Raw genomic sequence first — 23387 nt, forward strand, 5'->3', positions numbered from 1 at the left:
CAAGAATAAGTAAAGCATAATCTGGGTTATTAGGATGGCAGGAAATACAGATTTAGTAATTCTAACTGTAAATGTGAATGGGATGAACTCCCCATAAAGAGGGAGGCAGATAGCAGACTGGATCAAAAGTCAGAACCCTACAATATGTTGTTTACAAGAAACACATTTAAAGCAGGGAGATACATATAGAGTAAAGGTAAAAGGCTGGAGCAAAATCTATTATGCTTCAGGTGAAGTCAAAAGTAGGGTAGCCATCCTTATCTCAGACCAAGCAAAAGTAAAAATTGATCTAATTAAAAGAGATAAGGAAGGAAACTACATCCTGCTAAAGGGTAGCATAAACAACGAAGCAATATCAATATTAAACATATATGCACCAAGTGGTATGGCACTCAACTTCCTAAAGGGAGAAGTTAAGAGAGTTGAAGAAGAAATGACAACAAAACTCTAATAGTAGAGATCTCAACCTTGCACTCTCAGAATTAGACAAATCAAACCACAAAACAAATAAGAAAGAAATTAAAGAAGTAAATAGAATATTAGAAAAATTAGGTATGTTGGATCTTTGGAGAAAATTGAATGGAGATAGAAGGAATATACTTTCTTCTCAGCAGTTCATGGAACCTATTCAAAATTGACCATATATTAGGACATAAAGACCTCAAAATTAAATGCAAGAAAGCAGAAATAGTAAATGCTTTCTTTTCAGATCATGATGCAATAAAACACATTCAACAAAAGTTAGGGGAAATAGACCAAAAAGTAATTGAAACTAAACAACTTCATCTTAAAGAATGATTGGGTGAAGCAGCAAATTATAGATACAATTAATAATTTCACTCAAGATAATGACAATGATGAGACATCATACCAAAATTTGTGGGATGCAGCCAAAGCGGTAATAAGAGGGAATTTTATATCCTTAGAGGCTTACTTGAATAAAACAGAGAAAGAAAAGATTAATGAATTGGCTTGCAACAAAAAAAACTAAAAAGACCAAATTAAAACCCCCAATCAAATACTAAATTGAAATTCTAAAATTAAAAGGAGAAATTAAAATATTGAAAGTAAAAAAACTATTGAACTAATTAATAAAACTAAGAGTTGGTTCTATGAAAAGCCAATAAAATAGATAAGCCTTTGGTAAATCTGATTAGAAAAAGGAGGGAGGAAATGAAATTAGTATCTTAAAATGAAAAGGAGAACTTTCCACCAATGAAGAGGAAATTAGAGAAATAATAAGGAGTTATTTTGCTCAACTTTATGCCAATAAATTTGATAACCTAAGTGAAATGGATGACTACCTCCAAAAATACAGACTTCCCAGACTAACAGAGGAGGAAGTAAATTGTTGAATAGTCCCATTTCAGAAAAGAAATAGAACAGGCAATTAAACAACTCCCTAAGAAAAATCCCCAGGACCAGATGGATTTCATGTGAATTTTAACCAAACATTTAAAGAACAATTGGCCCCAATGCTATATAAATTATTTGATAAAATAGGAATGAAGGAGTCCTACCAAATTCCTTCTATGACACAGACATGGTATGATACCTAAACCAGGTAGGCTGAAAACAGAGAAAAGAAAATTATAGACCAATTCCCTAATGAATATTGATGCTAAAATCTTAAATAAGATATTAGCAAAAGACTACAGAAAATCATCTCCAAGATAATACACTATGATCAAGTAGGATTTATACCAGGAATGCAGGGCTGGTTCAATATTAGAAAACTATCAATATAATTGGCCATGTTAATAACCAAATTAACAAAACCATATGATCATCTCAATAGATGCAGAAAAAGCATTTGATAAAATCCAACATCCATTCCTATTAAAAACACTTCAGAGTATAGGAATAAATGGACTTTTCCTTAAAATAATCAGCAGCATCTATTTAAAACCATCAGTAAGCATCATATGTAATGGAGACAAACTGCAACCATTCCCAGTAAGATCTGAGTGAAACAAGGTTGCCCACTATCACCGTTACTATTTAATATTGTATTAGAAACGCTAGCTATAGCAATAAGAGCTGAGAAAGAGATTAAAGGAATAAGGATAGGCAATGAGGAAACCAAATTATCACTCTTTGCCAATGACATGATGGTATACTTAGAGAACCCCAGAGATTCTGCTAAAAGTTATTAGAAATAATCCACAACTTTAGCAAAGTTGTGGTTATAAAATAAACCCACATAAGTCATCAGCATTCTTATATATCACTAACAAATCCAACAGTCAGAGTTACAAAGAGAAATTCCATTTAAAGTAACTACTGATAATATAAAATATTTAGGAATCTATCTGCCAAGGGAAAATCAGAAACTTTATGAGCAAAATTACAGACCACTTTTCACACAAATTAAGTCTGATCTAACCAATTGAAAAATATTAAATGCTCTTGGATAATGGCGAAAATATAATAAAGATGACAATATTACCTAAACTAATCTATTTATTTAGCTAACCAATCAGAGTCCCAAAAACTATTTTAATGACCTAGAAAAATAACAACAAAGTTCATATGGAAAAATAAAAGGTCAAGAATTTCAAGGGAATTAATGAAAAAAAATTAAATGAAGGTGGCTTAGTGTACCAGATCTAAAATTATATTATAGAGCAGCAGTTACCAAAACTATTTGGATTGGCTAAGGAATAGATTAGTTGATCAGTGGAATAGATTAGGTTCAGGATAAAACAGTCAATAAATATAGCAACCTAGTCTTTGACAAACCCAAAGATCCCAGCTTTGGGATAAGAACTTACTGTTTGATAAAAATTGCTGGGAAAATTGGAAACTAATACGGCAGAAACTAGGCATTGATCCATACTAACGCCAGATCACCAAGATAAGGTCAAAATGGGTTCATGACCTAGGCATAAAGAATGAAATTATTAATAAATTAGAGGAACATAGGATAGTTTACCTCTCAGACCTGTGGAAGGGAAGGTCTTATGACCAAAGCAGAACTAGAGATCATTAGTGATCACAAAATAGAAAATTTGACTATACAAACTGAAAAGTTTTTGTACAAACAAAACTAATGCAGACAAGATTAGAAGGGAAGCAATAAACTGGGAAAATATTTTACAGTCAAAGGTTCTGATAAAGGCCTCATTTCCAAAATATATAGAGAATTAACCTAATTTATAAAAAATCAAGCCATTCTCCAATTGAAAATGGTCAAAGGATATGAACAGACAATTCTCAGATGAAGAAATTGAAACTATTTCTAGTCATATGAAAAGATGCCCAAGTCATTATTAATCAGAGAAATGCAAATTAAGACAACTCTAAGATACACTACACACCTGTCGATTGGCTAAGATGACGGAAAAATAATGATGATTGTTGGAGGGGATGGGAAAACTGGGACATTGATGCATTGTTGGTGGAGTTGTGAACGAATCAACCATTTTGGAGAGTAGTTTGGAACTATGCTCAAAAGTTATCAAACTGTGCATACCCTTGATCCAGCAGTGTTACTACTGGGATTATATCCCAAAGAGATTATAAAGAGGAAAGGACCTGTATGTGCGAATGTTTGTGGCAGCCCTTTGTAGTGGTAAAAACTGAAACTGAATGGATTTCCATCAGTTGGAGAATGTTTGAATAAATTGTGGTATATGAAAATTATGGAATATTACTGTTCTGTAAGAAATGACCAACAGGATAATTTCAGAAAGGCCTGGAGAGACTTACATGAACTGATGCTGAGTGAAATGAGCAGGACCAGGAGATCTATACTTCAACAACATACTATATGATGACCAGTTCTGATGGACCAGGCCATCCTCAGCAACGAGATCAACCAAATCATTTCTAATGGAGCAGTAATGAACTGAACTAGCTATGCCCAGAAAAAGAACTCTGGAGATGACTAAAACCATTACATTGAATTCAATCCCTATATTTATGCACACTGCATTTTTGACTTCCTTCACAAGCTAATTGTACAATATTTCAGAGTCTGATTCTTTTTCTACAGCAAAATAACGTTTTGGTCAGGTATACTTATTGTGTATCTAATTTATATTTTAATATATTTAATATCTACTGGTCATCCTGCCATCTAGGGGAGGGGGTAGGGAGTAAGAGGTGAAAAATTGGAACAAGAGGTTTGGCAGTCGTTAATGCTGTAAAGTTACCCATGTATATATCTTGTAAATAAAAGGCTATTAAATAAAAAAATAAAAAAAATTAAAAATAATAAAAAGAAATAAGCTAAGGAAGCTAGGTGGTGTAGTGGATAAAGTGCTGAGCCAAGAGTCAAGAAGACCTATTTTCAAATCTGGACTCAGACATTTACTAGCAGTGTGACCCTGTATAAGTCACTTAACTCTGTTTGCCTCAGTTTCCTTATCTGGAAAATGAACTGGGGAAGGACATGGTAAACCCCGCCAGTATATCTGGCAAGAAAACTCAAAAAGAGATTGATCACAAACAGTTGAAAAAGCCTGAAAACAACTTCAGAACAAAAACAAAAGCTAGGATAGAGAATACAGAAAAAAATCTGGCTTTATTTTTCAGTAGAATTCCTAAAAAAGAAAGAGAAGGATGGATGGAGAGTTGGGAAGAGTGGAGGAAAAGAGATTAGTATTACAAATCATTACAAAAATAGTTCTACAAAACCAAATTGTACTACACAAAACTTCTGGCTATTTTAAAGAATATCAGTCTAGCTGAGATTAAGTACATTTCTTGATCTTTTTGTTCTTGACCTCAGTAAAGCTCTGAATTATATATTGCATTAAGAGTGCCTAGTGGTCTTTCAGTACCCAAGTCAAAGTCTGTAGATTGTAGTGGTGATGTCTGTCATCAACAGTGGGCTCTCAAAGAAGGATAATTGGAAGGGTCCTTCTATGCTATGCTTTAGTGACATTAGTATAAGTTAGAGGGAAGATCCAGTATACAAGATTAATCAGGATGAAACTGCTAATCCAGGAGGTGTTTAGACTTTTAAAGTGATCTGAACTGAATATTTTTAACATTTGGCAAAAAGTTGTTTAAAGTGTTTTTTTTTTTTTTGGGGGGGGGCACAGAATTCCAGACAGCAGAATGCATTATTTTAAGCACTTACAAAAATACAAATATAAAGACAAGAATAGATAACAATTCAATTATCTAACTAGGACTGAATACTTTTGAAAATAGATTGAGGGAAGAAAATTTAAAAATCATTGGACTACCTGAAATCCATTATTTTTTTTAAGAGCCTAGATATCTTTTTTCAAAAAATTATCAAAGAAAACTGTTTTAATAACTTAAACTTAGAGGGTAAAAAATTGAAAGAATCCACTGATCACTTCCGGAAAAAGATCCCTAAAAGAAAAACCACAAGGATATCATTGTCAAATTCTAGAGCTCCCAGGCCAAGTAAAAAATAATGCAATAGCAACAAAGAAATAATTTAAGCCAAAGTCAGGATCACACAGGATTCTAGAAATATGATATTCTAGAATTCAAAGAATCTAGGATTACAACCAAGAATAATCTACCCAGCAAAACTGAGTGTAATTTTTCTGGGGGGGAATGGATATGTAATTGAACAGAGGACTTTTAAGCATTACTTATAAAGACAATCAAGCTGAATAGAAAGAAAAAAAAAGAAAGAAAGAGGGAGGGAAGGAAGGAGGGAGGAAAAGGGAAGAAAGAAAGGAAAGAAAGAAGGAAAAAAAGAAGGAAAGACAGGAAGGAAGGAAAGAAAGAAAGGAAGGAAGGAAGGAAGAGAAAGAAAAAGAAAGAAGAAAAGAAAGAATAAGGAAAATGAGAAAGAGAGGAGAAAAAGGAAGGAAGGAAGAAAGAAAAGAAGAAAGGAAGAAAGAGGGAAAAGGAGGGGAAGGAAAAGTAGGGGAGAAAAGGGGAAGGAAGGGGAAAGGAGAGAACTTTTGTCCAACTGACCAGTTCCAGTTGCATCCTTAGTAGAGCATTGTTTATCCTTCATTCTCAAGGAATACCATGACATGAAGAAGGTGATGCCATGACATGAAAGTGAATTGGATTTAAATGAACACGGGCTCACTTTCTACTCCAGAGCCATCTGGATCCAGTGGCAGGATGACTAGAGGTGACCATGGATGCACTGGATTAAGGCATATGGTTATGATAAAGGGATATAGGACTGTGTGAAACTACAAGCAGGATGTTTTTTTTCAGAAAAAAATGGAAAAACCTATATAAACTGATACAAATAAGTGAGAAGAACTGGAATTACATTATGTGTGCATAATCATCAATGTTGTAATTATGATAACTGTTAAAGATGTGGCTATTCTAATCAATTTAGTGATTCAAGACAATTCATCTAATTCTAGAGAGAAAATGGATAAATTCTAAATATGAATTAAAGTGTAATTTTCTCAGTTTTAAAAATTTTTGCTTTTTTAACAATATGGTAAATATGGAAATGTTTTGCATAATTTCACATGTATAATTTATATAATATTGTTTGTGTTTTCACTGGTTGGAGGAGGGTGAGAAGGGCTGAGGGAATCTGGAACTCAAAATTTAAAGAGAAAAGAATATTTAAAGTAAACAATAGTTGTTTTTTAACTAAAAACATTAGAAAGCAAAAAAAATATAAAAAACTTAATCTTCAGATAAAAATCTGATGAATTCAGAGTTAGATTGAAGCATACATTTTACTCATGTTTTAAAAAAAGCAACTTTAAAAGTACAAAATAGAAGAAAGCTGGCTGGATGGCAGTTCATATGAAAAGAAGATCTTGGGACTTTAGTAGACCACAGGATTAATATGAATTAACACTATGACATGGCACTCAACTAAACTAATGCCAAGCCCAGGCCAACCTAGGGCAGTTTAGAACCATACACAAAATAATACAATGTATTATGTGATATATAGATGATATGTAGAGTTCTTTATTCAGTTCTGAGGACAATGTTTTAGGAAAGAGACAGACAAGTAGAGCTAGTCTATATGGTGAATCTATATGGAAATGGGTTCTTTAACTTTTGTGGCAGTTTGGTGAAGTCCATGGACCCCTTTTCAGGATAAGGCTTTCATATACATAAAATTCAGAGGATTATACTATGAAGCCCATTAAGTGAAATATAGTTATCACTTTTTTAATTCATAAATTCGAGGTTAAAATCCTCTGATCTAGGAGAATGAGACTAGGATGGTAAAAAAGATTTGGGAATATGCTATAGGAAAAGCAGTGGAGGAACCAGGGGTGCATAGTCCAAGAGAAAAATTAGGGAGGACCATTAGGATTATAATATTGAATATGGACTAAACATATTCTAATCATTCTTAAAGGAAAGTATTCAGTCTATTATATGGAAGTTGGAGGAAATAAAAGATATATTCAGACTAAATAGAAGGACAAATTTCCTAATAATTAGAGCTTTCCAAAAGTACAATGATGTGGTGGGTTTCTTTCTTTAGAGTTTTCAACCAAAGACTAGATAACCACTTTGCAGGTTATGTTATAATGCAAATTCTTTTATGATAATGGATTGGGCTACATTGTCCTTGGGTTTTCTTCATGAATTCTCTGAATAATTTTGAAAAGGAGTCAGAGCATTGTGTCCAAATGAAGAATCTTACCATTAAACAGAACTTGGGCAAAATTGCTAATATAGTTCTTATAAACAGTAAAATTCTTAGAACAAGAGGCCATTCTTAATTCGATATAAGGTAGAAAAACAATGTACAATTGAAGTTGTTACATGAATATAACTGAAACTGTTTTCCTAGGAATATCATGAGCACCCTGACACCTTGGAATTAGTCAAAAAGAATGGATATCATATATACATATATCATATGCACATATATGTAAACATTGTATTCCTTTGACTCACTGATTTTTTTTGTATTAGGAAAACCACAAAATTTTTGTTTTTGGAAAAAGTCACTTTTGTCATTCATTCATTCATTCATTCTTTAATTCCACAAGCATGTATTAAATGCCTACGATGGGTCAAAAGATGATGATACAAAACAAAACCACAAAAATGCCTTGTCCTTAAAAAGCTTATGTTTCACTATTACAAATATCGTTATGTTAGATTAGTTAATGTAAGATATAGACATACACATATTAATATATATCACAGATATAGATTTATCTTTACAAAGAGGTAATTGGTGAAGTATATATATACTTATGTATAAATATGTATATGTATGCATATGGATACACACACACACACACACATGCACACACAAGGCTGTATAGGTATAAATAAAATAAGTACAGGGACCCTAAGAACACTAACAATTTAGAGGAACCAAGAAATGCTTCTTCCAAGGGTAGGATTTGAATTTAGCTTTGAAGGAAGATAGGGATTCTAAAGGTGAGAAGTAAAGAGGAAAAGAATTCTAACCATGTATGAGAGACAGCCTGTACAAAAACATTGAGATAGAGATCAATAGGTGACACAGTGGATTGAGCACCATCTCTGAAGTCAAGAAGACATGAGTTCAAATCTAATTCCAACATGTACCAGCCTTGTGCTCCTCGGCAAATCAGGGTTGCCAACTGCCTCCAAAAAACTAACACAAAACAAAAACAAAGTCGCAGAGATAGAAATGGAATGTCATATAATTAACCAATTTGTCTGGAACATAGAATATATGCAACTCTGCTACTTTCATATGAAAATCCATACCTACTTTTCATTCTGTATATTCTCCCATAGACTAATGGGAGTCTACTTCACTGTAGACTTCTCTATATGCTGGAAGTTTTACTCCAGTTCTTTAAGCCATAATATGATGAAATGTGAAAGATACCCCAATGTTGGTTGGAAAGTTGGCTTTATAGTCAGGAGGATCAAGTTTCAAATCTAGCCTCTGGCTCATTCTGGCTGGGTGATCCTGGGCAAATCACCTAACCACTGTATGCCTGAGGAAAATCCCTAATGCTAACCTACAAACAAGAGGGGGGATTTCCTCATTAGTAATTCTTCAAATACATAAAATCACAATTCTAATCAAATAAAAAAAGTAAATGCAATGCAATTTTGAACAGCCACAATAAATTCTTAATTTGCTGTTTCCCTCTGTTCTATTTTTCATCTATAGATTTTAAAGTTCTGTAGCCATTGAAACAGCCATAATCTGCATATGTATTATTTTATTATCTCTCCATCCAAGATTATATTCTTCACATTTGTCATTTTAAGAACATGATGGGAATCCATTAAACAAGTAAACCTCAATTTATTCATCCAGTCTACAATCAATGGTCATGAAAATAGTTTTTTAAATTTTATTATCAAAAAATCAGAAAGTAAAAAATTTTATTATTTTAATATCTTATAAATAAAAACTGGATTCCCAACTTAGTATCCACCTTAGGATGTAGTGTTATCAACAGTCAGATTGCCTGATCAAAGGAAATACTCTTTTTTTTTTTTCATTCTCCAACATATATATGTGTGTTGTGTGTGTGTCCAGATTACTCTCCAACCTACAGTCCCATAACATTGTAGTAGAACACCTATTTACTAGTCTGCTTAACATTGATTGTTATCATTTATAATTATTTTTGCTAATTGCATATATATAAGCTATTATCTTAAAATCACTTTAATTTTAATTTCTCTAGTTGTTAGGGCATTTGTACAAGTTGTGTATGTCTAAAATAACTTGTATTTTCTCCTTTGAAAATTTTATGTCTTTTTTTCATTCTATGATTGGAAAATAGGTATTATTTTTAGGATTTTTTATTTTAGGTTTATTGGATCTCTTCATAGATTCTGAAAGTCAGATTTTTCCTAGAGCTATTTACCACACTTTTTTTTACAAACTGTTTTTCTTTTTATTCTAGAGACATGGTTTTGCCATGAAAATTCCTTTTCATTTGTGTATGATCAAGACCAAATTTCTGTCTTGTAATTTCTTCCATTTGTTTAATAGATAAAAACTTCTTCTCTTCTGTGAAATTGGAATATATTTATTCTTTTTCAATTAAAAAAATCATTCCACAAAGGGATGTGCTGGAGTTCAAATAGAAAAGAATTGCTATGAGTGTGATTACAGAAAGGAAAGAGTCAAGGGTAAGTATACCAACCTGAGTTATTAGAAGAACATTTCCTTTATTGGAAGTGTATTTAGCAAAAAGATAATTAGGAAGGCAAAAAGAACTCTGATTTTTAATGATAGGACCTGAGATTGAGCCACATTTCTGTTATGAATTGACCTTGAGAAAGTCACTTAATTACTTTGAACTTCAGTAGCTTCATTTGTAAGATGTCTTTGGATAAAATATTCCTTCCAGTTCTAGTTACAGGATCCATGAAAACTCATTACATTTCAGAGATGGTAAACTTGAGCTGTTTATGGGACATCTGGATAAAGATGTCCAGCTGGCAATTGGCAAGAGAGAATTAATGTTTGGGAAAGACAATAGGAAACAGGAAATGATCTGTGTATAGATGATAATTGAATTCATTGAGAGTAGACAAGATCAAAGAGAGAAAGAAGGAGGAGGAGGAAGAGAAAGGAAGAGGAGAAGGAAAAGGAGGAGGATGAGGAGAACAACAAGTAGAAAAAGAATGAGGAGGAGGAGGAAGACAAGGAGAAGGAGGAGAAGAAAAAAGAGGAGGAGAAGGAAGAAAAGATGGGCCCCCAAAAAATAATTCTTGAAAGGTGGTTCCTTTCCTCAGATCTTAAAAGTCCAGTCAAAAAAGGAAAATAAAGTTAGTTTGCTATGACCTATTCCAGAGAGTCAGGGTGATTTTTTTTTATCATTGTTTACTTTTCTAAAAGTTCTGTCACTTTTTGATAATAGTCAAAGTCAACTTTACTGTCATATACAGAGTGATCAGTGAGCAATTGGAAATAGATATACCAAGAAAACCCCAAATGGGGTCACAAAGAGTAGCAAATGACTGAACAACAACAACACATAGAATAAAATGTTTATATTCCTGACCCTTTGACCCAATTACTATTACTAGGTTATACTCCCAAAGTGAACAAAGAAATAAGAAAATGAGCCATATGTACAAAAATATTTATAGCTGCTCATTAATTTGTGGAATGTCCAAACAAACTATGGCATGTAGATATAACGGAATATTATCACAGTATAAGAAATAATGAAAGTAAAAGTTTCATTGAAATTCTAGGAATTTATGACGTGATGCAGAGGGAAGGGATCAAAACCAAGAGAAAAATTTATACAATTGATATAACATTGTAAAGAAAAACAACTTTTAAAGATTTAAAAAACCTGATTGATGCAACAATCAACTAAAATTTGTGAACTTTGATGAGGAAGCATGTCTACCTTTCTATTAAGAGAGAAATGATAGATTTGGGTGAAGAATGAGATATACTTCAGAAATGATTAATGCAAGAATTGTTTTAGTTGACTATGAAAATTTATGATTTTTCCATTAAAAAAAAACAACAAATGTTTTGGTAGAGGGAAAGAAATTTAGTAACTGGATTGTAACTGATAAGAAAGCTTAACCACCCTCTACATTCCACCTTCTTAAACTGCGGTTTGTAACCCCATGTGAGGTTCTATAACTGATTGTGGGGGTCATGAAATTATGATCTATAACCAGTAAATGTTTGACTTGTGCATCTATTTTATATACCTATATACTTGGGAGTCATGTAAAAATTTCTTGGGTGAAAAGGAGTCATGAGTAAAAAAGTTCAAGAAGCCTTGCATATATTAAAATATATATAGCCACACTGTTTTTGTAGTAGTAAAAAACTGGAAACAAACAAATGCATGAAACTAGGGAATAGCTATATACATTGTAGCACGTGAATGTAATTGAATGTTACTGTTGTATATAGTAAATCTATTGAATAGAAAGAAGTATGAAAAGATTTAGATAAACTGGGAAAGTGAAAGGAACAGAAACAAAAACATTTACAATAATTATATAAATACAAATAGAAAGAACAACCACAATTTAATCAACAATGAATGTTAAAAAATTGCAAAGAATAAATATGGCTCCAAAGGAAATATTAGAAAACATTTTACTCTATATCTTTGCAGAGGTAGGAGGTTCATAAGTATGAAATATTACACATTTTTTCCCAGACTTCCATATACTGAGCAGTTTTGCTCAATTTTTCCCTCTTGGATGACCATGAGTTCTGTGTGTGTGTGTGTGTGTGTGTGTGTCTGTCTGTCTGTCTGTCTGTCTTTCTTTCTTTGCCTCTGTCTCTGCCTATTTCTCTCTCTGTCTCTCCATCTCTGTTTGTCTCTCTGTCTCTGTCTCTATCTCTTTGTCTCTCTCTTTGTCTTTCTCTGTGTGTCTCTCTTTGTGTGTGTCTCTGTGTGTCTCTTTCTCTCTGTCTCTGTCTGTGTGTGTGTCTCTCTCTGTCTCTGTCTCTCTGTTTCTCTCTTTGTGTGTGTGTCTCTCTCTCCTCTCTCTGTTTCTCATCTTGTTCCCAGAAGGAGAACTAATTTACTTTGTGAATTTTCTCTAACGTTCTAATTTGTAGAACTTCTCTACCTTCTGTTTGCTATTTGTTTAGATAAATATATTTGCTTGCTGTTGATTATTTGAAATGGTGTGTGTGTGTGTGTGTGTTTGAGAGAGAGAGAGACAGACAGACAGACAGAGAGGCAGAGAGAGACACAGAGAGAGAAACAAGGAGGCAAGGCAGAAGGGAAGAAAGAGAAGAAGGGAAGGGAAGAGGGAGAGAGAAAGACAGAGGGGAAGAGATGTAAAAATGTCAGGCCTCTGGATACAAGCTTAAGTCTTAAGATACAACCTTATTTCTAAAAGATAGAGATCAGAAGGTGGCTTGAATCTAAGGCTATTAATATTTAGGGAGACAGATGGAAATAATTCTAATCCAGAACTCTTCCCTAAGAAGAAAATCCTGTGAACTTTTCTCTTGCTCCTGACTAGGCAAGAATCAAAGTCTCCCTTGAAGTGAAATGGACAAAATTCCAGACATATCTGTGTTTTCCAATGAGATACATTTAAATAAACCCATGTGTATATAACCTATGTGGTCAGTCCACATACGCTACATCCCTTTTCTGAAAGTTAAGACACCACCCTCCTCTAATCTTGTGATATCCCTTCCAATTTCCAGGGTATCTCAAATTTCTCTGAGAAGTAATAAGTATCTTTTCAGGATTTTTTTAGACCCCAAGTGTCCACTTCATTTAGGCTAGGTGAGTTGAACTCATCAAGAGCAGAAAGATATTCTCTTATTAACTTCTTATGTAGATTTGATATCAACCCAATTAGTAATTTCATTTTCTCATTTCTAGGACAAAAGCTATTGTCATTTTCTAGGAAAAAAACAAGCAAACATATGATCTGACATTTCTTCTCTCTTTGGTTTAAGTTATACTCCTATCCACCCCAATTAAAGGTCTTATGATTTCTCTGATTCTTTTTTCTGCTAACTTAGCTATACAAATGTTTTGCTATTGCTATTGTCCATTAACTTCCCTTCAAAGCCCCACTTTATACTGTGTTTTAGCATTCCTGACCCTATTTCCATGACATAGAATTATGACATATTTCTATTTATTTCTTGTCATCTTATCTTATTTCCATAACCTGCATGTTTATTTAAAACATTTAAATTTTTTGCTGTTACCTGTACACTCACATCAGTTTCTTCAGGGAAATCCCCATTTTTAATACTCTTTCAAAGTTCATTAACAGTGTAATAGGAATTGAAAGTTCATTTCTTTTAGTATTTTAGAGTAATAATTCTTGCATGTTATGCACACATGTTACACACACATACTGCACCTGTGCACACATAAGCAGTGTATACATATGGATGCACACACAAACACACACACAAGGATATGCACATTAATCTAAAGCTCCCCTATATAATACAACTTAGCATTGTAAAAGAATGCACAGACATTCATTAACAAAGGGCTGTAAAGAGACAACTGGACTTTTCCACCATCCTGAAAACTCACTATATCCTATTCTAGTTCTTCATTCTGAATTCTCTAGAATTCATACACTGAAAGCATCCTCCATCTCAGACTCCCTTTGATTGCATAGCTCCTCCCAGAACCTCCATTTAAGGAAGTCACCCTGGACACCATTATTTCATTCTTCTCCAGGCTGCACTTGGGACTTCATTCTACTGTGTCTCTGTTTCTACTTCTCCTCCCACCTTTACAACTTCCTTTCTTATGTTCTGTATTTATTCATTAGAATATAAGCTCTTTGAGGGCAGGATATGTCTTTCTACTTATATTTCTATTCTCTCTACTTAACAAAGTGCTTGGCAAATGGGAAGTGCTTTAAATGCTAGTTGGCTCACTACACTCATTTGGTCTTTAATTTTCTTATTTTTAAGAGATTTAAACTAGATCTCTACACTATTTTGCACTACTAACATTCTAAAATTCTATGATAAGGCATTGACAAGAAGTAGACACTTATACTTCTAAAGGTGTACAGAGAAGAAAGGAATATTATTCATTATCCTATGAGCTTACATTAGTGACTAGACACTAAACTCTGGACCCTTTTCCCAAGGTGACTCACCTCAGGGTGAACTTTTGATGGAAATCTCCTAATGACACATAACACAATCCATTATTCAGCTACTCTAAAATTCAAACCTGGGAGCAGCTATCCTACCTTGCCCAGCAGGGTCCTGCCATTTAAGTGTCCGAGTCTTTCCCATTTGAAAGCTAAAGCCAAACAGCTTCATCTCCCAAGTCATTTGGAAGCTAAGGATTCATTTCCTGTGACTTTCAACTCTTGAGTGGAGTTTATGTCCCTTTGCAGCCTGTTTACCTTAGAACCTGATTCCCCAAAGCCTAATTCCCTAAAGTCACCAGGGGCTTTGCTAATTAAAGATACATTCACCGAAAGCAATCCTTTCCTAATCTAAGGAACACATTGTCGGACTAGGGGATGAGTGGGACTGAAATTAGCTTGTGAGTAATTGCTCCATCAACTCTTCTCTCCCCCTCCATTCTGCCATCCACATAGGGGCTCTTTCCTGGTGATTTCCCCCCCAGATGTTAACATTCTTCAATGTTTTTTTGACTACAGTTTTTCATAAATTCCATGTTCTTCATTTTTTTTTTTATTCTTAGATATTCTCTCCTCCAACCCCAATTTCAACTCCTTTCCCATCTGTACTTAATTACTGGCAGAGAAGTAACAAGGATTTAGGGTCAGAGATTTGAATCAAATTCAAGGTCTTCTAATTATTACTTGTATGAGTATGGTCAAATCAGCTTTCTTATCTGTAAAGTGAGAAATTTAGAGTAGGTGACCCTTAAAAGTCAACTTAAATCCTAAACTTTTTAAGTTTAGCCTTAATTCCCAAGAGCTACTTAAAAACTGTAGGACTAAAATTTACAGGATTTTCCTTGACAGAGCTTCTTTCTCTCCATACATAACATGAAGAGGCCCAAGCACACTCTTCCATCTCTAAACCTTAGGCATTAGTTTCCCTAAAAAGACAGTTATCTCCTTGTCTCCTTCTTCCCTCCTAATCCTAAATCTGATGTTTTTTTTCATATGTGGCATCTTTATTACTGTTCTAAAAGCATAAAAATTACCATCTATAGGTGGTCGTCTCAGACTTGGCAGATTTTTGAAGCCTTCACAAGTTACCTTCTCTTGTCTAACTGACCAAATGCATATTCAGATGTAGATGAGGAATACTGTATGTAATCTGTTGTTGCATGTCCTTGCTCAAATTTCATTTTAGTAAATGTTCATTAAGTTAATTAATTCTTTAACTCATTCTACCATTGAACATGAGCATTTCGTTGACCTCTAACACAGGCATCATTGGGTATATATTAACAAAAGTCACCAAGCAATATTGACTTCTTTCAACTGTGAATTTTGGTGAATAGTCTGATCTTGAACAGAATTTTTAACTTGGGGTTCATATACTTAAAAAAATTTTAAATATACTTTTATTTAATTCTTTAAATATTTCTCATTTAGATGTAAAAAATTAACAATCATTTTTTAAAATTATGAGATCTAAATTCTTGCCTTCCCTCTCAACCCTCCACCACCCCTTAAGAAAAGAAGCAAAGCATGTTAACTGTTCTATTCTATCCAGTTCTATCCAATCCTATTCTATCATCAAAATAATATTTCCATATTAGCCATGTTGCAAAAAACACACACATATATATACACGCATATAAACCAAGAAAAATAAGAATGTTTTTCTTTTCAGATATGCTTCAATCTGTACTCACTATTCATCAATTCTCTCTTTGGTAGTAGATAGCAATTTTTTAATCATGGATCCTTTGGAATCCTTTTGAATCTTTGTCTTGGCCAAAAATCTTTCACAGTTCATGATTTTTATGGTATTTCTGTTATTGTGTAGCATGTCCTCCTGGTTCTATTTACTTTACTTTGCATTAGTTCATATAAGTACTCTGAAACCATTTGTCATTTTTGATAAAACAGTAGTATTCTTAGTCATCACAAAATAACTGCTATAAATATTTTTGTACATACTGATCTTTCTCCCTTTTTTGATTTCTTTGGGATACAGATTTAGTAGTGATATTTCTGGGTCAAAGGATATAAAAAGTTTTATACTGTCCCTTTGGACATACTTTCAAGGTATTCTTCAAAATGATTGAATTAATTCGTAACTCCATAAACACTGCATCAATCTCTTAATTTTTCGACATTCCCTTCCAGCTTTTGTCATTTTTCTTTTCTGTCATATTAACAAATCTGATAGGTATGAGCTAGTATCTCAGAGTTGTTTTATTTTCTATTTTCAAATCACCAAGTCTTTAGAACATTTTTTTCATGTGACTATTGATAGCTTTGATTTCTTCTTCTAAAAACTGCCTATTAGTATCTTTCAATCATCTACCAAATGGGGAATGGCTCATATTTTCATACATTTGGCTCAGTTTCATGTGTATATATATATATATATATATATATATATATATATATACACATATATATTATCTACATATATTTGAGAAATAAGACCTTTATCAGAGAAACTGGCTGTAAAATCCTCCCCATTTCCTGTTTTTCTTTTAATTTTGGCTACATTAGTTTTGTTTCTGCAGAAACTTTTTAATTTCATATAATCAAAATTATCTATTTTACTTCCTGTAATCTTCTCAATCTGTTGTTGGGCATAAAGTCTTCCCTTATTCATATATTTGATAATTTCTTATGCTCCCCTAATTTACGAATGATATAATTCATTTCTAAATCATTTATTTAAAATTTCTAATGTTTTTTCTTTTTAAATTTTGAGTTCTAGATTATCTTTCTGTTGTCTACCACTCCATTAAGTGGTTTAAGGCAAACACAATAATATCAAAATTATACATATGCAATCATGCAAAATATACTTCTATATTATTCAAACAAAGCAAAAATAAGAAAGTGAAAAGACTATAATTTGTACTCTGAAACTTCTAGTTCTCTCACTAGAACTGAATAGTATTTTTTCACAATGATCATTGTTTTGACCAAAGTAGCCAAGTCTTTCATAGTTGATCGGTTACACAATGATCTCAGATTCTTCTCACTTTACTTTTTATCAATTCATACAGGCCTCGCCATGTTTTTAGGAAACATTTCCATGGATGATTTCTTATACAATAATAGTACTCTATTACAATCATATGCCACAAATTTTTAGTCATTCTCCAGTTGATGAACATACCTTTAATTAACAACAAAAAGAGTGACTATATTTTTGTACATAGAGGTCCCACACCTTTTAGGCAACTAATTCTGTAGTTTTAGGTTCCTATCTTTAGGTTGCATTTGACATGTATATTTCTTCCACAGTACACACATCTTACCTTTTTCCTTCTTTGATTGTACTCTATAAAAATTGCTAAGTCACCACTAATCTTCTTCATGATATCATACCTTTTTTCTGTGATGCACTGTTTCTTTTTCATCAGTAGATATGGTCCATTTTGAACATCTCCTTCAAGTGGCCTTTAATCATTTATAGGACTGTCATGTGAAAGAAAAGAAGGCAAGATAATAATTGTTTATAAAATGTTTATTATGTACCTAGCAATGTACTAAGCATTGGAAGATAAAAATGACAAGAAAAGAAAGCACTTCACTACCCTCTTTAAGGAATTTACATTCTATTAGGAGAAAATACACAAAAGAAAGCTGAAAAAAGCAGGAGGAGGGAAGCTATCTACTTGGGGGAATGGTGTCAAAGTGTGGAAAGTCAAAAAGAGCATCAGCAGAAGAATATAGATTGTCCAGTCTGAGCCCTTGTCCAAAATGGAAGCCATGGGAGGAACTTTTCAAGGGAAATGGGGACCAATAATTGTTGAGGCATGGTAGGTGAGAAGACTACAGGGACAGATGAATGCTTCAGGGTGAGGAGATCTCCAAGACCCGGAGGGAATTTCCAGGGTAATATGATTACGAAGACATAATCATAAAATCCAAAAAGTCAGAAGCAGAATTAGGAGAGAGGTAATAAATATTGGCTTTTATGGTGCCCTCCCCAAAATCAAGGTATGTGGAGAAACAAGGAATAAATTTGCCCTGTTTGACCTCAAGGGTGAAAGTAAGAGTAACTGATATATATTTCAAAAATCTCCCTAAAATGTAGAACTATTCCAAAGTGGAATGGACTGCTTCAGAAAGTTGTAGGTTTGCCCTTCATTTTCATTTTCAAACAAAATTTGAATGACCATGACATTGTAGGAGGAATTCTTATTCCGATGTTAATTGGATAAAATAGCTAATGAGATCTTTCTCCTTTTAAAATCAGAAGGACCATTCTGAGTGAGTTTTAGAGCCATCTGATTGTTCTTTCTTCAAGACCTAATTTTATCAATAGAAATAAAACTAAAAAGGATGGTTTAGAATCTATTTTACTGTTATCCCCTAAGAACTTGTTATCGAAACCTCTTGTGTTCATTATCTCCTATTAAAATGTGAACTTCTTTAGAGGACAGCCTGTTTTTCTTTTCTATTTGTAACCCCTGTGCTTAGCACAGTGTTCTTCCCCAACTGCGTGTTTTTTTAATTCATTCATTCATTCATCCATTCATTCATTTAAAGGCACACAGAAATAAAATCTTCTTATTACTATCCTTTGACATTCTAGCTTTGTGGTTCCACTGGATGTCTGTTAACTATCAATCACCCATAGGCTGGCTTGAACCACATCCTTTAACAAAGCTCATGGAATCTTGCACTCTTTCCCAGGCCAACCCACCAGAGAAGAGCCCTGGGACAGTAGCTTTATTACCTTACAGGGAGGCCAGAATAGGAATTATTGCCTTTGCATGGGGGATTAGAGCCCAAGCAGAGGCATCCTGAGGGATGTGAATGTGCTTCCTTGCCTAGTGATTTATTAGGGGTGTCTTAGGGTTGGGATGGATATTAAATAGCATGACATGATATATTTAGCAACAACTCATGAATGCTACAGAAAAGCAGCATGCAACCTAAAGAAATAGGGTTGGCTAAGTCTAAAGAGAGACTACAAGCAGATCTGGAAACATAAATTCACCTCTCACTGCAGAGTAGGAGTGATACTAAGTTGTATTCAAGCAGAGTGTCATAATCTATAATTCTAAGAAAGCTAATTATGCATTGTGGATCTATCAAGATGTTAAAAGACCAGTTGGCTCTATAGCATCACTCCCAGTCTCATGCTACTTCATCTGAAATCCACAGATTCTCAGAAGTAGAAGGTAAGTCAGATGTGGCCAAGAATCCCTATTATAACATGTGGGTCCCAGCTTTTTCTTGAAGACCTTGAGTGAATGAAAAGAGAAACCAGCCTCTGGTGCTATAGCACATTCTATTTTTGGATTATTGTTGTTGTTCATCCTTCATTTTTGAAGAAGACCAATGACACCACAATATTGGGGTAAACTAGTAGATTAAGGATGATACATCAATTGCATTTAAGTGAGGCAGAGTTACACAGCTTCACCGAAAGAAAATGTAGAGCTATCCCAAAGTAGAATGGACTACCTCACTCTCTCAAAATCATGGAAGTCCGGTGGCAGAACAAAAGTCGAGATAACTGTTAATGGCCCAGGATACCATGAATAACCTTGGCAAGCTGTGGCATGGATAGTAGCCCCACCCCAGTAAACTGTCTCAGGAGACGGGTTAAATCAGGTTCATGATAACTGACAGGTCTCAAACTTCTCAGTGAGTTGGGGGATATCTGCCCGAAGGAAAAGATTTCCTCTGGCAGAATGGAAAGAATGAGAAAATAAGAACAACTTGTTGCAGTGATCACAAAGGTTACTGAAGTAGATGTTGTGCAGCACTTAGAGCTTGGAACTATTTTTGGATAACCCTATAAGACAGTTTTCCTTACATAAACCCTAAATCTTCCTTTCTTTAACTTCCACCCAATTCAGCCTTCTATCCTCTGCTTCCATAACAGCCTTTAAATCCTTGAAGACAGCTATTGTGTTCTTCCTAAGTTTTCTCTTCTCTGGGTTACTTATTACTGGTTTCTTCAATCAACATGTACATAGCAAGATCACAAGGCCCTTCATCATCAAATAAGCTGAAATGCTACAAAATATGTTAAGTACTTTTCAGTCTTTAATGTGGTATATAAATGCTAACTATAAAATATTAATGTTATCATCATTATATCATTCTCATTACCCTCTTCTGGAAAATTTGCAGCTTATTAATGTCTTCCTTGATATGTGTGCTCAGAACTAATCTCCAAAGTCTAAATATGATCTAAACAGGGCAGACTGCAGTCATGCTATTTGCTATTTAGTTTTGGACCTTATGCCTTTCTTAAAGCAGCCTAACATTGTATTAGTGAAATAATTTCTGAGCCAGGCTGACAACTATGTGGTTTATTAGTTCTGAAACTTTGTGAATGGTTGTAATTATATTGTCCTCTGATGTAGGTATAACACATATTGCTGTTCCTCATACATGATACTCTATTTTCTGTTTCCATATCTTTATATTGATTATCTCTTGTGCCTCAAAGTCTCTTGTGCTTTCCTCATTTCCATTTCAGAAATCCTTTCTTCCTTTAAGAGTTAGACTAAACATCTTCTACAAGAAGATTTACTTAATTTTCCTTCTTGTATCACTCTCTCCTACATAACCTTGCATTCAACAATTTTTGCGTAAATGTGTATCTGTGAATGTATATGTATATATGTATACATATGTATACATACATACATATTCATGTATCTGTATCTGTGAATGTATATGTGTGTATATATATATATATATATATATATATATACACACATATACATTCACAGATACTTGTCTCACTAATTAGACCATAAGCTCCTTTTGAATAAAGATTGTTTCATTCTTTATATACACAGCCCTGCACAGTTCTACACACACAGTAGACAATTAATTATTACTTTTTGAGAATCAGGCATCTGATTTCCCACAGTAGCAATCTTCAACAGTGAAGAAATGATTTCAATATACTTTATAAATTTTTAATTAAAGCATATCAATTTATATTAAAATTAAAGTTAGCTCAATTATGCCATGTTTAAATTTTCTAACTTCTTTAAAGTCAGTTCTACAAAAGGCAACAAATAAGAAAATTTTTATTACTTTCTTCATGTATTAATACTACTGAGCAACTAGTCTGTATTGGTTTGCCTCATCATGTTTGACTGTAGTTAATAATTGTAATTTCTATCAGTAATTTCAGTTGTAAAATTTGACATCTTTTACTGTGCTGTTTACTTTTGGTACATTTGTCATTGTTAGTGAACAACAGTAATCTTAAGGTAACTTGACATTCTAATGGATTTTTAAGCACATTATACAATTCATTTTAATTGTCAGATATCTAGGTCATGCTCTGATGAAATGTATAGTACCAGTAGAGAACAAATTTCAGATGAAATAGTGAATCATAAATTATTCTTTAAAGATTTAACAATAAAAAGAACTTTGAAAATTCTCTCATTATTATTATCAAGCAAAGAACAAAATAGGAAAATATTTGCTTACTGTGGATATTTGCCCCTGAATTAGTTGCTGTCCAGGGCAGAATCCAGATGAAAACAAAATTCCCTATGAATCTGAGGTCCCCAGATGTTCCCATTTGCAGATGACATTGCTCAATTCCTTCTACACCATTCTAAATGAATCACCTGGGGAGGATTTCTGGAAGTACATAGACAAGAAAGTTCTACAGATGCTAGTGCCCTCCCTTCAAAATCACCCTTGTACTCACATTAGTGAGACTACAAGTCCATTAAAACATTAAAACCAATTACTAGCTATCTGGCTGAATTTGGAATAGTAACAGATGGAGACCTTCTGCCTAGTCATTCCAACTCATTCAAGTTTGGTGGAAGGAATCCTGTTCCATATCCTTCGCAATGCTGGTATACATTCCTTCCTGGTGAGGCAAAAGGGAAAGGAAATTCTTCTTCCCATTTTTCACAATTTCTGCCAGACCACAGGAGAGAGTTTGTTATAATGAATGAAGTTTCAGACATTTGATGTCAACTATATGATAATGGGCATTGATCCTGCCACCACCCTGGTGCAAGCCCTCATCACCTCATGCCTACTAGTGGGTCTGCCTACCTTATGTCTCTCCCCGTTCAATCCATCCTCCACTTAGTCACTAACATGATTTTCTTAAAACTCAAGTCAGGATTGTCACTCCCCTACTCAATAAATTCAATGGCTCCCTCTCTCTTCTAGGATCAAATACAAAATCTTGTGTTTATCATTGAAAGCCCTTCATAAACTAAGTTCTTTCCAGTCTTCTTACACTTTACTCCCCACCACATACTCTTCAAGAAACTCCATCACTTGACTCGTGACATTTTCTCTGGCTGTCTTCTATGCCTAAAATGCTTTCCTTCATTTTCTCCTAACTGTCTTGGTGTACTTCAAATTCCAATAGAAATTTCTTCTCCTACTGAAGTCTTTAAATCAATACATCAATATTTGTTAAGCATCTACAATGTGCCAGGCATGGTACTAAGTCTTTCTTAAGTCTTCTCAATTATAGTGCCCTTTTTCTCAATTATTTCTTGTTTATCTTGTATGTAGCTTGCTTGTATATTTTTGTTTATTTCATCCCTATAATGTTAGTTCCTCAAGAGGAGAGACTATTTTTGTTTCTTTTTGAATCACCAATATTTACCATAGTGTCTGGCATATAGTAGGTGGTTAATAAAGGTTTATGATATTTAATAAATGACTGAAAAATCACAACTTTTCAGTGTCTATGTTTTTTACCTATGAAATTAAATAAATATTATTTAACAATTTTTCTTCAAGCCTTGTGTGGCAAAGTGTTTTGAAAATGGGATACTGTTACAGAAGTATGGATGGTTACAATTATCAATAACCTCATTTATCAGCGATTAATTCTGGGGATGGGGAGACAATGGTATCTAGAACTCATCTAGATGAGTTCTAAGGGAAGA

Source organism: Sarcophilus harrisii, chromosome 4, assembly GCF_902635505.1.
Source record: "Sarcophilus harrisii chromosome 4, mSarHar1.11, whole genome shotgun sequence".
NCBI classification, from domain to species: Eukaryota; Metazoa; Chordata; class Mammalia; order Dasyuromorphia; family Dasyuridae; genus Sarcophilus; species Sarcophilus harrisii.